Here is a 14,868-nt window from a genome sequence, read left to right on the forward strand (position 1 = left end):
GAATCCCCCTTGAGCAATTTCATTCTTGGACTGTGTTCCAGCAATTTCCCAGTGTGGGTAACCAAAGATGCTACGCATTTCATGCTGGACCCTGCCCTAAAGCTGGGTTGCCTACCTCATGCATTGTTTCTCATTATTAATGTCTTCAACTGTCGTTTCAATCATTCATCTCAAAATTGTGTTTAAGTTTCTGTCTCTACACTGAGGGAGGGAAGACATTGCCACCCATCCTTCTAGAACTCCATGTCGAAGAAGAACCCATTAAATGCTAAAGTGAATGAATTTGAGCCAAATAAGATCAATACTTTTTCCTCAGAGAGAGATATAATTCACAGAAATAGTAGTTTTTAAATGTATGTTTAGGAGGCACAAGATTATATCCTTACTTTTTGTCTTCATGGAAATTACATTCTGAAAATTGTTGTTGATAACTGATACATGCAATATATTATATAAAGTATGTGCATATTATATAGATAATTTCCATAAATAATAAGTAACGTACATGATACATAATACACTGTGATATACATCATTAACATGTACAACAAGTAATGTACACTTTATATAGCAGTGAAAAAGTGCTGGGTAAAGTTATATGGTTTAGAGAAAGTAAACTAGTGTGCATTTCTAAGGCACTTTTGTCTCTTTGAGTGGATCATGAATCTTTCTCTAGTGAGGTAACATCTGGGGACAAGTCTGTATAATGTGAGGGAGGGATTCCTGGGAAGATGGGGTGCAAGACCAGAGGATCTGAATTCCGCTTGTCAGAAGCCAAGGTGGGGAGGAGAAGGAAACAGTGGCGTGGGTAGCCAATAGGGCTGTGTCATGTAGGGCCTGGTCAGCCGTTTTTGACTGCGATAGAAACCACTGGAAGCCTAGAGGGAAATTGATGGCATGATATGATATATAATTTAAAATTTTTACTTTAGTTTTGTGTGTAGAAGGGACTGAAAGAGACAAGGGGAGAGGTAAGCCATCAGTACTCACTGACTATATGCCTGAGAAGTGAGCCTGGCTTGAAGCCCTGTGATCCAAGCTACCTACCCATGAGAAGCTCAAGGCTGTACACAGATCTTAAGGGAGAGTCACTAATAACTATGCCTTCTAATGTATTTGTTGATGTACAATGCATTCAAAGTAGCATTTATCATTGACATTTGTTTTCATTTTACTATTGTCCTTAAGATTTACATTTAGTTTCAGTTTATTCTTTTAAGGTAGAACTTAATGACTAATTAGTCAGTAGACTCCAGAGTTCTATCTGGGGCAAGAATGTGTTCCGATGACAAATTTATTTATTCATCTTCTCAAAAGCAATTGAATTTCTGTATTTGCTTTCCGATGTCTGAAATAGTGTCAGCCTTCCAGATGACTACCAAGGAGGTAGGCTATTTTTGCGAGTCATCCTAATTTTGTATTGCCTTATTTTGAATGCCCTCATCTCCACTTTGTATTACAAACTTCATCAGACTGCTGTGTGCTATTAGAGCTGTCGTCACCATGGGGAGAAAATGACTAATTGAAGCTGCTTATTGATATAATAGAGCAGGTTGTGACACTTGGCAAGAATGCTGGAGCGATGGGCTCCAGCTGATGTTATGTAAAAATATTCAGCCATGAAATATGCACTTACGAGTGGTTTTCTGAAGATGTGTGCAGAATGCAAATAATCTGTGTTCTAAGGAAATGTGCAAATTAAAGACGTGTTAGGGTATAGAATAGTGAGGCCACTGTGCAGGGAGGGTCACAGAATGGGCTGGAACTTGTAGCAATGATACTAATGATCAGTTATAAGTATTAGTAAAGCCTATGTTCACTAGCAAAAGAATGATCTTGCCCTCATCTTACTAAAGAATGAAGGCATCAGTTATCGGGAAATGGATGATGAACCTGTGCTAATTTGAAAGTCTTTCAGTAGAAGATATGTTGGCAGCGTGAAAGGGAACATGCATTTATATGTTGTCTTTGGAAACCCAGTGTCCTGTGAATGTTGAGATACATACATGCTTTGACCCACCTGTTGCATTTGGTTGTCCTTTGCCCTAGAAATATTGGAATGCATGTTCACAAGAATCTGTAGACAACAAATATTTATCATGGTCTTGCATTTGCGAAGAAATGATTGAAGATGGCAGAAGTGTCCAAGCAGTAGGGGATTCAGTGAATAAGTGGTTTTCTATCCGTGCTTTATAGTCTCTGTGGAACAGCTGAGCTATCACAAAGACCATCTCCGTGACACTGTGGAGAACGGATTACAGATGCTATTATCTGTGATCACAGATTTTAGAAACGTATAGGGCATGCTTACATATGTGTGTTGAAGGCTGTATTTTGGATCATAAAGACATTCTGTATTTTTATTTCTTCATATACTTATTACCTATTTGAAAACTGTAAGGTAAGCGACTGTCAGCACTGATATGTCTGTCCATTCGTTCTCAGCTTTACCATGGTCTTTCTTTCCTTCCAGGCTGTGCTTTGTTCTGAGAATGGTCATTGGTATGAGACCGCATATCTTCTGTTAGAATACCTTTTACATTTTTATTGAGGTGGAACCTCCTCTTCCTTTATAAAGTATAACTGTAGAATACAGTTCAATACTTTGTTCCCCAATCCTCATGCTTAATGTCCTGAATAGCTCTTTAAAAAACTTGTTTGAAATAATGGCAAAATTATCAAATCCATTGTCTGTGACCTTCTAATAGGTAATCTCGTGGAAATGCTAATAATCAAGGACTCTTTTCAACAACAAACAAAAATTAAATGCTAATAATGATATGTATTACCAACATTTTAAAAAAAACCTAGAAAACCCCCAACTACATGAACAGCAGTGGTTTGAACTGCACAGCCCAAAGCTGCGTCCCTCTTTACGATTGTGTGTGGTACCGCGAGGCCCCGAGAACAATACTTAAAATTCTGTTAATCATCATTACAGGAAGAGCCGTGTGGTTATGTTCATAAACCCTATTGCTCATATTGTGTTTTTAGTTAGAGGGTGGCAAAAGAGTCAGAAGAAAAAATGCACTCCTCAAAAAGTTAAATAACAACTTGTGACTTTCACTCTCTGTTGCTGCAAAAGCTCATTATGAGTGGACCTGTCCTGAAGCACACAGAGGTGTGTGAACCATGTAGCATAAGCAGAGCTTACTTTCCCGGGGTAGAGACTGAAGTTTATGTTTCTTCTAAGCAGCTCCTTCCATTCCACCGCTGCTGTCTAAGGGAGAGCGAAATTTACAAGTTGCTGCTTAACGATACCAAAAAAAAAAAAAAAAAAAAAAAAAAAAATGCTAGGTCCCGAACAGTGAAGGTGAAGTTTACAAGTTGCCATTTGACAACCCCGGCACAGAGTTTTGTTGGTTCGTCTTCCTGTTCTTCCACCAGGTGTAGTAAAATTTATAAGGTTAGTGAAAATTCCTTCATTATTAATACTAGGTTGTATGACTGGTGGGGCGTCCACAAATGGCTCATGAACATATCTGCAGAGAGTGCTTTTGGGCACATTGAATTTATAATCCTCGTTAAGAACATGCAGAGATCCTTATTCCCGGCCGTGTGTCCCCATGATCCCGCTCTGGCTCCTTGAGTCTCTGGAGTACTTTATGTGTGTCTGGCGGGGTCTCGTGTGGGAATGATCCACTTACTGTATGGAGCTTATCTGACTGCATGGCCCTCTTCTTCCATGGACCTTCTCCTTCTCTTCTGTCCTCTCCTCTGAACTTGGAGAGTAGTCACTGGGTGCGCAGTAAATTTAATGGATGGTTCATAACTTTAAGGCATAATTTTCATTCTTATCTTGTATTGTTACCAAAATATTTTATGAGCATTGTATTTTCTTATTTTTAGAATTTCAGGATATGTGTGCCCCATTTCACTGACTATATTATTTTAAGCGCCTTGAGGGGAGAGAGAATGCTCTAAAATTTCTTACATTCCCATTGGAGCATGCATGCAGCTGTATAACTGAGATCAAATGGCTGCTTAGTCACTCAAGAGAACAGAAGGAAAAAAGGGGGGGTGTAACAGGTCACCCTGTCACAGCTGATCTGCAAAGACACCTCCTATCAAGTCCCCATCTTCCTGTTTGTGTTTTAAATGCATGTCTCCCAGCAAGAAAGGAAATCTTTCCGCTACCCTTGACTTTTGACTAGCTTTCTTTTCTTTTCCTTCTTTCTTTCTTTATTATTTTTGTTTTTAACTTGAGAAGGGAATCTCACCATGTAACTTTGATTGACTTGCCTGGACTGGAACTCACTATGTAGAGTGCTGTCCTGAAACTCAGAGAGGCCTGCCTGCCTCTGTCTCCTGTGTGCTGGGATTAAAGGTGGGCCACCTTGCCTGGCCCTTTGACCTCCTGACTAGCTTAATCAATGGGAGATGGCTGAAAGGCCTTGTCTCAGTGTCTGAGATGACATCTCCATGGGGAGACTTCTGATCTCACCCTCCTAGTGCATGGAGCCATCCTGTAAAGAAGTGTGGCCATGGTGCAGGAAGTGGGTCACTTGGAAAAGAGCACAGAGACATAAACAGAAGGCCAGCAAGCCCAGAAAGTGAACTTGGATCTGTCAGTTCCGGCTACCCTATGCAGCTGAGACCATGTGGGGCATCAGGGAGTCATCCTACAGAACCCCGCCCAGTCAGGAAGTGTGGGTCATGGCAGCATCTCCTCGCCTCATGCTTGGAATATTTGTTTCCCTGACTGGTGGCTACTGGTACTGTTCATGGGAGGTGGAGGGTGAGTCTTTAGGAAATGGGTCTGTCTGGCAGAAGTAGGCCACTAGGGACAAAAGAACTTTGAAGGTTATTAGCCTGCCATTTCTCACTAGAGAAAGCTGTAACTCTTTACCTGCTAACAGAGACACTATAAGAATCTATGCAACAAACTTTACCAAGGACCCTTTATCTTTCTTTCATGTATGTGTCTTCCTAACATTTCCCACCTAGAAACAGATTCCTTTGTTCTGTCCTTCCTCTGAAACTGTAGTTCTCTCTTAAGAACTTTGCAAAGCCAAGTACAAGTCTAAAGTGTCGGCATTGCTCGCTGCTGGCTATTCCCAGCATGTATACACAATGCACACATTAATAAAGGTTTGCTTTTCTGTACTTAGTCTGTCATGTGTCAGTCTAGCTGACGGGGCCCCAGTTGACACATCTAGGAGGGTAAAGGGAAAAGGGTTTATCTCAGAGCAAACACTTCTATGTACAAGCAGTTGCTGTTGTTAATTGTCATTATTAATGACTGTCACCAGGCATCCATTTTGTTTAAACACACATCAGGCCTGGGAGTATACCATTACCCTTAGCTAGTGGATAGGGAGGGTCCTTTTATGAATTCATATACTACCTTTATGTGAACCAAGCGAAGATGGGAGTTTTTCTTGCATATACTCTTTTTAAATCACCACAAGTTCAAAATAACTTTGATGCATATTGACATCCTTGGTGTGGGATCTTCTGGCCCTCTTTATCCCTTGTATACTGTATACAAGGGATATACAAAATGATCTCTAAAAACTGCATGTGTCAAACAAAATCTGGCTTTGAAATTAGTCCAGTCTTTGATAGATGATTGAATCATTCAGGTTCTTTTCTAAATAGTGGATGAATTCACAAATGAGTTTGTAATTTATGGTAGTTTATGTAATTATTGGAAGGTGATTGACATTTTCAGAGGTGGGGGCATCCCACTGAAGTAAGCGGGCCATGGGGGTGTCCTTAGAGATCGTGTCTTGTCCTGACACTTGCCTGCCTCTCTTTGTGTCTTGGCTACCGTGAGGTGGGCTGCTGTGCTCCACTATGCCCTTCATCAAGTCGCTGAGCCCTTACCTTGGACCTAGAGCAATGGAACCAAGCAAAGATGAACCAAGACCTTTGCTACCTTGAGCCAAAGCGAATCACCCCTTTAAAGCTGTTCCTTCAGGCGTCAGTCACAGTGATAAAGGACAGGCCGGTGCACGTTCATTTCCTCATCTAGCTTTCCAGTTTACCGAGGAGGAAATGGGTTCAAGGATATTGAGTTGCTAGCCTATTTACTCAATGGGTAAATCAGAATTCAATTTCAAGTCTGATTTAATTCCACAGTCCAGGTGGATATCTGTTTGAACATGCTACCTTTGCCTTTACCACCCAAACAGAAACCTAGCCCTCCTGAAGTCCTGGCCTCCAGGTAACATGGACTTGGGTGTGGGTTCTCTTCTTATTCAGTTTATTATTATTTTAGAAGCAAGAGCAGTGATACAGTGCACTCATGGAGTGGATGTGGGGAGTGGATTTGGAATGTGTGCATTTAAAGTAAAGGTAGGGGCAATATTGAAGTCATTATTTGGAAGGTTTAATTTTTTTATAGACACCTTAATATAATTACTGTCAGCATTTTATAGTTATTTTTAAAAACCTGCTGATCTAAGGAATGCATTTACTAGAATAAGTAAAGATTATTCTTTTAAATTTGAATTTTCTTTATTTTCACTATCTTTCCTCCTGTAAAAAACTTAACGCCACCTTTTTTCCCTCTATTTCAGACTTACTGGTTCACTCTGTGGCATCCATCAGCCAGAGACCACTAGTGGTGGAGGTTTTTAGCAGAACATCACAAAATAAATCTTTATAAACTGATTTTGAAAGACTCTGATATGAGACTTGGTTTCAAATTAGACTCCAGGACATATCCTCTGTAGGCTTTGAAAGGCTCGTCTATGTTCTCTCGAAGGTTAAAGAAATCGGCAGTGTTGGACAAGGCAGTATTCTGTGGGTCAAACCAGTGCCCTGCAGGAAAGCCACTGTGTGTGTGACCTGGGCTTACTGAAGACACTGGACCTCTGCTAGGATGTTTGCCTGGCTCTCAGTGTCCGTTACAGGGCACTTGAATATGTTTTAAAGTCATGTGAAGGGAGAGAGAGAGAGAGAAGGAGAGAGAGAGAGAGAGAGAGAGAGAAAGGGGGAGGAAGGGAGAGAGAGGGAGAGACGTGGAAAAAGAGGGAGGGAGAAAGCGAGGGAGGGAAAGAAGGGGGGTGTTAAAAAGAGAGGAACTCAAGTGATACCTTCAGGGCATTTGTGGTAAATAACTAACATGAAAGGTGTGGCTGTGAGACCTTCCAGGACCTCCTTTATGGGAAGATTGTTTGCTTCAGTAGTTTCCAATGAATAAATTGCCATCAATTTTATTGTCCTCTTCATCTAAGGAGGGAGGTGACTTGGGGTGGCAACCGGCTTTGACTGGGTCCTGAATCATTAAGAACAAACTGTCTTTCTAAAAAACATAGCATCCATTCCTCTTCCCATTGCTTGCTATTATTCGGCACAAGAACTGATGGTCTCTTGGTAAAACCGAGATTTCCTTAACTATTCTGATGAATCATGTACATGACAAATGTTTCACATTGGTCTCCTGATCTTTTGGAAATGAAATATTCTGTTTCTTTTAAGATAAATATCTAACTTTCTCTAACAAATTTAAGTAGTGTCAAAATGCAAAACGACAACAAATTTCATTTAAAGAGCTACATTGGTTTTATTTTGATTTAGAATTGGGGTAACATTTCACTCCATGTAGCAGAAGAGACATTTCAGTAAGCTGAGCTGAAGTCAGGTTATAGACAGGGACGTATTACTGATCAACACTGAAGGATGAGCAAGGGGGCATTTCAGGTTTATTTCTTAGCGGGACAGATAGATTGCTGGCCAACACCAGCTTGGGTCATGTGACCTGCCTGTTTGTTTTCCTTGGGATTCATGTGGCTTTGACTTCACTCCTGTTGATTTCTTGAAGAGTCTGATGACAGTAGTCTAGATTTGGTACTGTGGAACTCTTCTCTTTGGTTTTGAACCTGATGTAGATATAGGAGCCAGCCACAATACGCTAAATAGAAACAAACCACCCAAAGGAAGTTCTTTACTTCCAACCATTATCACCTGCCAGAGTAGGACTCAGTCATCCATAAGTTTAATGGAGGCCTGAGTCTCAGTAGTTTACCCTGAAGCAATACCTGATTGCAGAAAGGACCATAAACTGAGATTACCTGAGCACCATCCAAGAACAGACCATCCAAAGGAAATGCCTAACATTCCAACTATTGTAGATAGGATCACCTGCCAGCACATATTCAACAGGACACCCCTAGACAAATGTCAGTCAATCAGGGACCCTGAGCCTTCGAAACCCCTCACCCCCATCTTTACTACTATAAAAACCCAACTCTAACTGAGCTCCGGGCTCTCTGTTTATTCCAATACGTTGGGCATGCAGAGAGACCGAGTTTGCAAACTTGCCTAAAATAAAGACACTTGTATTTTGTTGTTGTTAATAAAAATCTTTATTGGAATATAGTCATATTACCATCCCACCCAAATTAAGGGGGAAAGAAACAAGGACGAACATGATAATAAGAAATCTTGGTCAGAGTTTCTTAAGAGTTCATAAACAACTATGTGCCTTTAAAAGCTAGCTCAGAGAAATGGCAGAAATTTCAGATTGTTGCTAAAACATTTCTGTATTTTAAGCAGATATTTCTTCTTTACAAATCTTAAAACTGTTTGAAGTCATGCCAAGAAGTACTTGAATCAAAACCATTCTACATAAAAACAAAAGCAAGAGACCATGAAAAAAGAAACCTTCATGTTCCTCATGGCCCAAGAGCAGGGTTCTGAGTTGGTTAGCAAGAGAGCCTGCCATTGGAAGAATAGGTGATACGCGAAAAATAAAGGCTCTTTGCTTTTATATACAGGACTTGATCTCCTTGTTGGTTTTTGGGGGACTTTGCAGATCTGGGCATAACATAGGACCTAATGTAGGAACTTAGATCAGACGAACAGTCCCCTATAATTTTATTCAATAGTGTTTCATGGGAAATATTACTAAGTACAAAGTTTAATTTTTTTGTGTGTGTTCTCAGAACAGGAAGAAAAGGAGAGAAGAGAGAGAGTGAGAAAGGAGAAGGCCTAAGCTATCTGCAAAGCTGACCTTGGTATTAAATAAAGAGGGACTAGAGGTGAAAGGGCAAGAACTGAATGGGGATCTTGACTCTCAGTGTGATCTCTCTTGATTGGTTGCAGCCTCAAGTCTCTCAGCCTTCCTTCCCCTTGCTCTGAGATGCTGCCACACTCCTGCATGGCCCCTTGAGAGGTTAGGTCATGGATGCTGGTCATATCTCTGGGGTGCTTTTCAGGAGTCTATTTACACACTGACCCCACTAATAGCAGCCCTTGCCTTGTGTTTGTATTTCGTATAGACTCTGGCTCCAGCTAGGTTCTATTGTCGCTCAGTATTTCACGTAGCTGTGATACCAAGTTTCTTGCTCACAGTCTGGAGCAGTGGTTCTCAACCTTCCTAACATTGTGACCCTTTAATATAGCTCCTCATGTTGTGGTGACCCCCAACCATGAAATTATTTTCATTGCTACTTCATGGCTGTAATTTTTATACTGTTATGAATTGTAATATAAATACTTGATATGCAACCACCAAGGGGTCAGGACCCACAGGTTGAGAGTCACTGGCCTAGAGGCATTCCTATGACCTGGTGTGAGCATGAATACTGTAATACTTACTCCGAGTTTCTTGTCTACAGGGTTCTTGAGCGGCAGACACGGCTAAGTTCTTTAAAAACAGTGTCCTGTGGCCACTTTGGTAGAGTGGAGAAAGGGTTTCCTTCACATCCCTCCTCCCTCTGTTGCATGCAGATTTCATAACTTTCTCCCATTCTTTCTGTTAAATGTCTTTTACTGACAGCTGGGTAATGAGTTTCTGAGCCTTCCTGTCTAAGCATGACCCTGGTCACTCCCCACCAAGAACATGAGTGTCCCCAACATCTCCAGTTCCTCAGGGAAGATCGCGTCTGTCCAATCCTGCTTTGTAAAGTTTCCCAATTTACTTCTCTGTTATACGAGAGATTTTTCAAGAGTCATTTACTTCTTTCAGTGGTGGTTATCTGCTGGCCTAACGTTACTCCCTGGAAACTCTAGAAGATGTACCTGTGTATCAACTGCCATCTTGGATGCCTGAATTATCTTTTTCATTCCTTTATATATCCCTGTCATTCCCTTCCTCTGTGGAAGGGAAGGTGTCTATTTCCATATATGGAAGAATCCGTATACACCAAGCACTACTTCACAACGCTGAACTGTACGCTGTCAGCACATCAAAAATGTAAACATGTTTTCATTTCATAATGAGTGTACTCATTCACTATGGCAGCTGCCGTGAAAGTCGCCTGCTGGTAGAGAGAACGGAAAGGCTGTAATTTCTAAGCTGAGAAGATGAGCAAAGGTGTGTGGCCATAATTAAAATCACACTCAGAAAGGAAGAGGATGCAGGAGTGGAAACACTCCGGTGCCTGAGTTTCTCGAGTGTGGCGGTCTTATCCGACTAGCGCTTTCTCTGCCTTCCAGCTCTGTAAAGCGCCTTCACGTTTTGGGGGTTAAGTGAAGGAGCGGAAAGGAGCTACTGAGTGAATAGCTTCCTATCACAGCTTTTCTTTGTTGCCTGGAATTTCCAGGCTTCGGCTCCAGTCAGAATTTCAGAATCTCCACTGGTCCTTTTTATTTCGTACGAGACTTCTTTCTGCTGGTCTTTTCTCTTTCTAACCTTTTGATTCCTGACATTTCCCTTCCCAGTTCTCGCTTTCTTTTCAGTGCGGCTGCCTTTGTCTGTTTCTGTCTGTTCTCCAGAGCTCTCTGGGCCTTCCTTTCATTCTGCAGTCCTTCTTCCTGAGCTGCCATTGGTGAGCTGGCTACTCCTTTGAGTTAAAGAGGGTATCCCATTGTGCTATTGTGAAAGAAAACTGATTAATTGACTAATGATACAATTTCCTCTGTGTCAGAGGGTCCTTGGGGACTAGCAGCTAAAGAAATGCTCTGGTTTACAGGAGTATCCTCAGCACAGCCTAAACCTCAAAGCACTTGTGATTTGTCCTGCTTTCTTTGAGTTATTGAGTGTACAGTGAGCATAAATGGATGTCTATACTTTGCTTATTTTTTTTTCTACTTAAATATAAAACACACAGCTTAGCATTGTATTTTTAGATTCTATATTTGCAAAATGTTAAGAGAATCCTCTCCAATCCCTGAGCCCCAGGTCATTCTTCCGCTTCTTAATCTTATTTCCAGCCCAGGAGAAAATGTGAGCCAGAACACAGCTGTGCTGAGCTCACAGAGATACAGATATAAATGACACTGGGAGGTGATTAATATGCTTACTCCACTAGCTAGATGTATTTTTTGTTGAAGGGTAGAGTAATAGGATATAGTAATCGCTTCTAATCTAAATAGTTTGGGTTCCAACCTCAGCCATCAGGAAGAGGGGTGGCACGCGTCTGTAATTGAAGTCCCTTAGAGGTGGAGGTGGAAAAACAATGGTTCAATGTCATCTTCATCTACATGGTGAGCTTAAGGCCAGATGGAACTGCACAAGGCCCACATCAAAGAACAGCAACATAAGACCTCATTTCCAGAGCTGGCAAGATGGCTGGCCATGCAAAGTGCCTGTCACACGGACTCGCTGACCTGAGCTTGGTTGCTGGTAGATGTAGAGAACTATTTCTGTAAAGTTGCCCTCTGGGTTCCGTGATGTTCTGTGGCACATATGCCGTCCCCAACATTACACACACACACACACACACACACAGAGAGAGAGAGAGAGAGAGAGAGAGAGAGAGAGAGAGAGAGAAATACGAAAACAGAACAACCAAAATGGAAACCTCAAAACAACATGAATGTAGGCTTGTGCAAATTATTTTTATCTCTAGAGCAGAGGTTGTGTTTCTCATCTATAGCGAGCACGCATTGGAAGTATCGATCCCACATAGCTACTGCAGGTGTTCAATAAGGTGATGGAGCACCCCTCATAGGAGGGCCTTGCAAACTAAGCTGCTCTTAACTGGTAAGGAGGGTTTAAATTGAAGAACATTGAGAGAAGAGGACAGTAGTTCTCCAAACACCAGCATGAGGATTTGGCTGCTAGCATTCTCTCACAATTAGCTGTTGGCTTCTATTTTCTCTTTATACACCTTCAAAGGCCTTTGCATTATAGACAACGACATCATATTACTCCATGGCATTTAACTTTATATTTCTCAGATTTAATAACACAATCTTGCTATATACCCCAGAACCTTAGCACTAATGTATGACCTCACATATTGCCTGCTCCTGCTTACGTTTGCTATGTTTCTCAAAGTTCTCTCTTCATTCATTATGTTTGTTTTCCTTCAGCAACAACCCAGGCAAGCAGCCTCCCCCCCCCTCCCCCACTCAGTCCTGTTGTCTCTTCGGATGCTTTACACTTGATCCTTGCCAAAGGCAGAGCAGCCATGCTTTGAACCCCCTTAAACTGCAGTCATCTCCTGCCGTTTCCTTGTGATTAGTTAATCTGTAATTTTTAAAGATTCCAGGCCAGGGTCTCCTACAGGGCTATTCAGTGTGCGTGCTTGTCAATTGGTTCCTAATGACTAGATTCAGTCGAAACACTTTGGGTCAAAATACTAGCTAGAGGATGCCACCTGCCTGATGTTGTGGCACACCAGGGCACCTCATTCAGTTATGTCAGTATTGGCAGTGCAACTCATTCACTTGATGAAGGTGAGATTTTCAAGATTGCTCCATTCTTACCACTTTTTTTTGTTGGTGGCGATGATGAGGTTTTTTTTTCTACTAGCGTACATTATTGTTTGCTTTGGGGTCTTGTTTTTGTTTTTGTTTAGGAATTAGCTAAGTTATCTGTGGGTGTTCATGTAAACTGGGCTCTCGTTCCTGAGGCGTGTTGGTCATTTCTACTTTTAGTGTGGTTTTATTGTTTTCCACTGATACTCTTGGAATAACATAGAGTCTTCTCTATGTTTTATCATTTATCTATGTTTTATCATTTATCTGTCTTCCGTAGAATCAGATATTTCTCAGTGTGCTTTGACAAACTCATAGTAGACAATTGTCCTCCTATTAACTAAAGCAAAGTATTTTTCCATTGATGTTTGTGTCATAGCTTTAAAAAACCACTTTGACCATTGTATCGCAATTAAAAAGCCTGTGGAAAAACTCACACATTATAAGCATAGAGCTTTAAGAAATAATAATTCCTTTTTCTTTTTGATACTCAAACTGGGATCCCCTGTATGCAAATCTATCTTTTGTCATGTCTCCATCAGTCTTTGCCTATTCCTTTGGCAGTATCTCCATCACTCCTTAGACTTCCTCTTTTCATCCGCAATCGAAATCAACAATCAATCAAATTCCTGATTTCTTGAATGGAGAGAGTGGAGTTTAGGGAAGCATATTTGGCCTTGAGGTGAGGGCCAAATGTTACTTTTGGGACACAGATGTGTTTTCATCAATATATACAATAAACAATTGCTGTCCAGTATCAAAGAAGCCTCCCTACATTCCATGTGTGTACCCTTCACCCCACACTGAGAACCCAGTATGCTGTTTTATTTCTTCTGTCCCACAGCACACAGAAAGTAGCTTAGAATTACCAGACCACTGCCAACACACAACTCCTAAGCAAAGCTCAAGATTTATTTGCCCATGGTCCTGTTTTAATATTCCATTAAGGCTGTACATTCATGATATGGGATTCTGAAGTTACTTGAATTTATTTTCTCCTCTATGGCTATTTACAATATATTATTGGGTTTATTTATTTTCTTTCTTTTAAGCATGCTTAACGTTTTTATTTTATAGTTTGGATTATCCAAACATTTGCACGCTTCGAAAGAAAGTCAAGTAAAAAATATCTTTAGTCTGTTACCCTCTATAGCAAAACTTTACATTAATTTCTGTTTTATTCTTTTTTAAGAGATCAGTTTGTTTTTATTTTATATGTTTGTGTGAGTGCCTGCATGTTATGGGCATACACCATGTGCATGCCTGATGCCGATGGAGGCCTTAAGAACATGACAAATCTCACGGAACCAGAGTTATGGGTGGCTGTGAGCTGCCATATGGGTATTGGGAACCGAACTTGGGTCCTCTGCACTGCCTGTCAGTGCTTATAACTGCTGAGTCATCTCTCCAGCCCTATTTTAGTTTTACATATTCAATTTTATTGATAGCAAATACACAGATACAGGTATTTCCTTACTCTTAGATACAATTTATCATGCCGTCTGTATTATTTTCTCAGCTTTATTTTTCTCTATCCATCTTGGATTATAAAGTCTCCTTACTTCATATTGGAGTTAAAGCGTATTTGTCATGTGAATATACAAAAAAAAAAAAAACCCAAAAAACAGACTGCAGGTGGCATTGAAATTCTTCCCCGTGTTTTGTTGTTAGAAGTACCGCCAGCATAAATAAAGTCGTCTGTATCTTTCCATATGGCTGACAGGTTATGTTCAGGGTGAGTCGCTATCACTGACGCTGTGGCAGTTAGATGGGGGAAGTAGACAGACACGAATGGACAGCGTGGTCAGCTGATGCTAATATCTCTTTCATGTCAGCCGTTTGCTTTGTGCTTTCAGTAGTGGCCCATGAGACGGCCGGCTGATCTGGAGGAGTTCACGGTCAAGCTTTTGAGTTGCTATAAATCTCGTCGGCAGGAAATAGAATATCTGATACTGGTGAATAACACTCCAAAAGGTGGAACAAGGATCTGTATAGAGCCACTGCATACTGGAGCCAAATGCACAGAATTTTTATGAGCAGGAAAAGAAAAAAAGAAAAAAGTGAAGGAATGAATGAAGGGAGGGAGGAAGGGAGGCAAAAGAAAATGAAAAAAATAACTTGGTGAAATTCAATAACTTAAGTGGGAATTATTTAAGATCTACATTTTATGATCGGAAAATGTCCAGCACAGCAGTTCTCCCCATTATAATCATCGTAAACACAGGGACAGGCTTTGAAAATGCCGTTGATGACTTTATGGGTAAACACAGG

Source organism: Myodes glareolus, chromosome 5 (genome assembly GCF_982192425.1).
Source record: "Myodes glareolus chromosome 5, mMyoGla1.1, whole genome shotgun sequence".
Lineage (NCBI taxonomy): Eukaryota > Metazoa > Chordata > Mammalia > Rodentia > Cricetidae > Myodes > Myodes glareolus.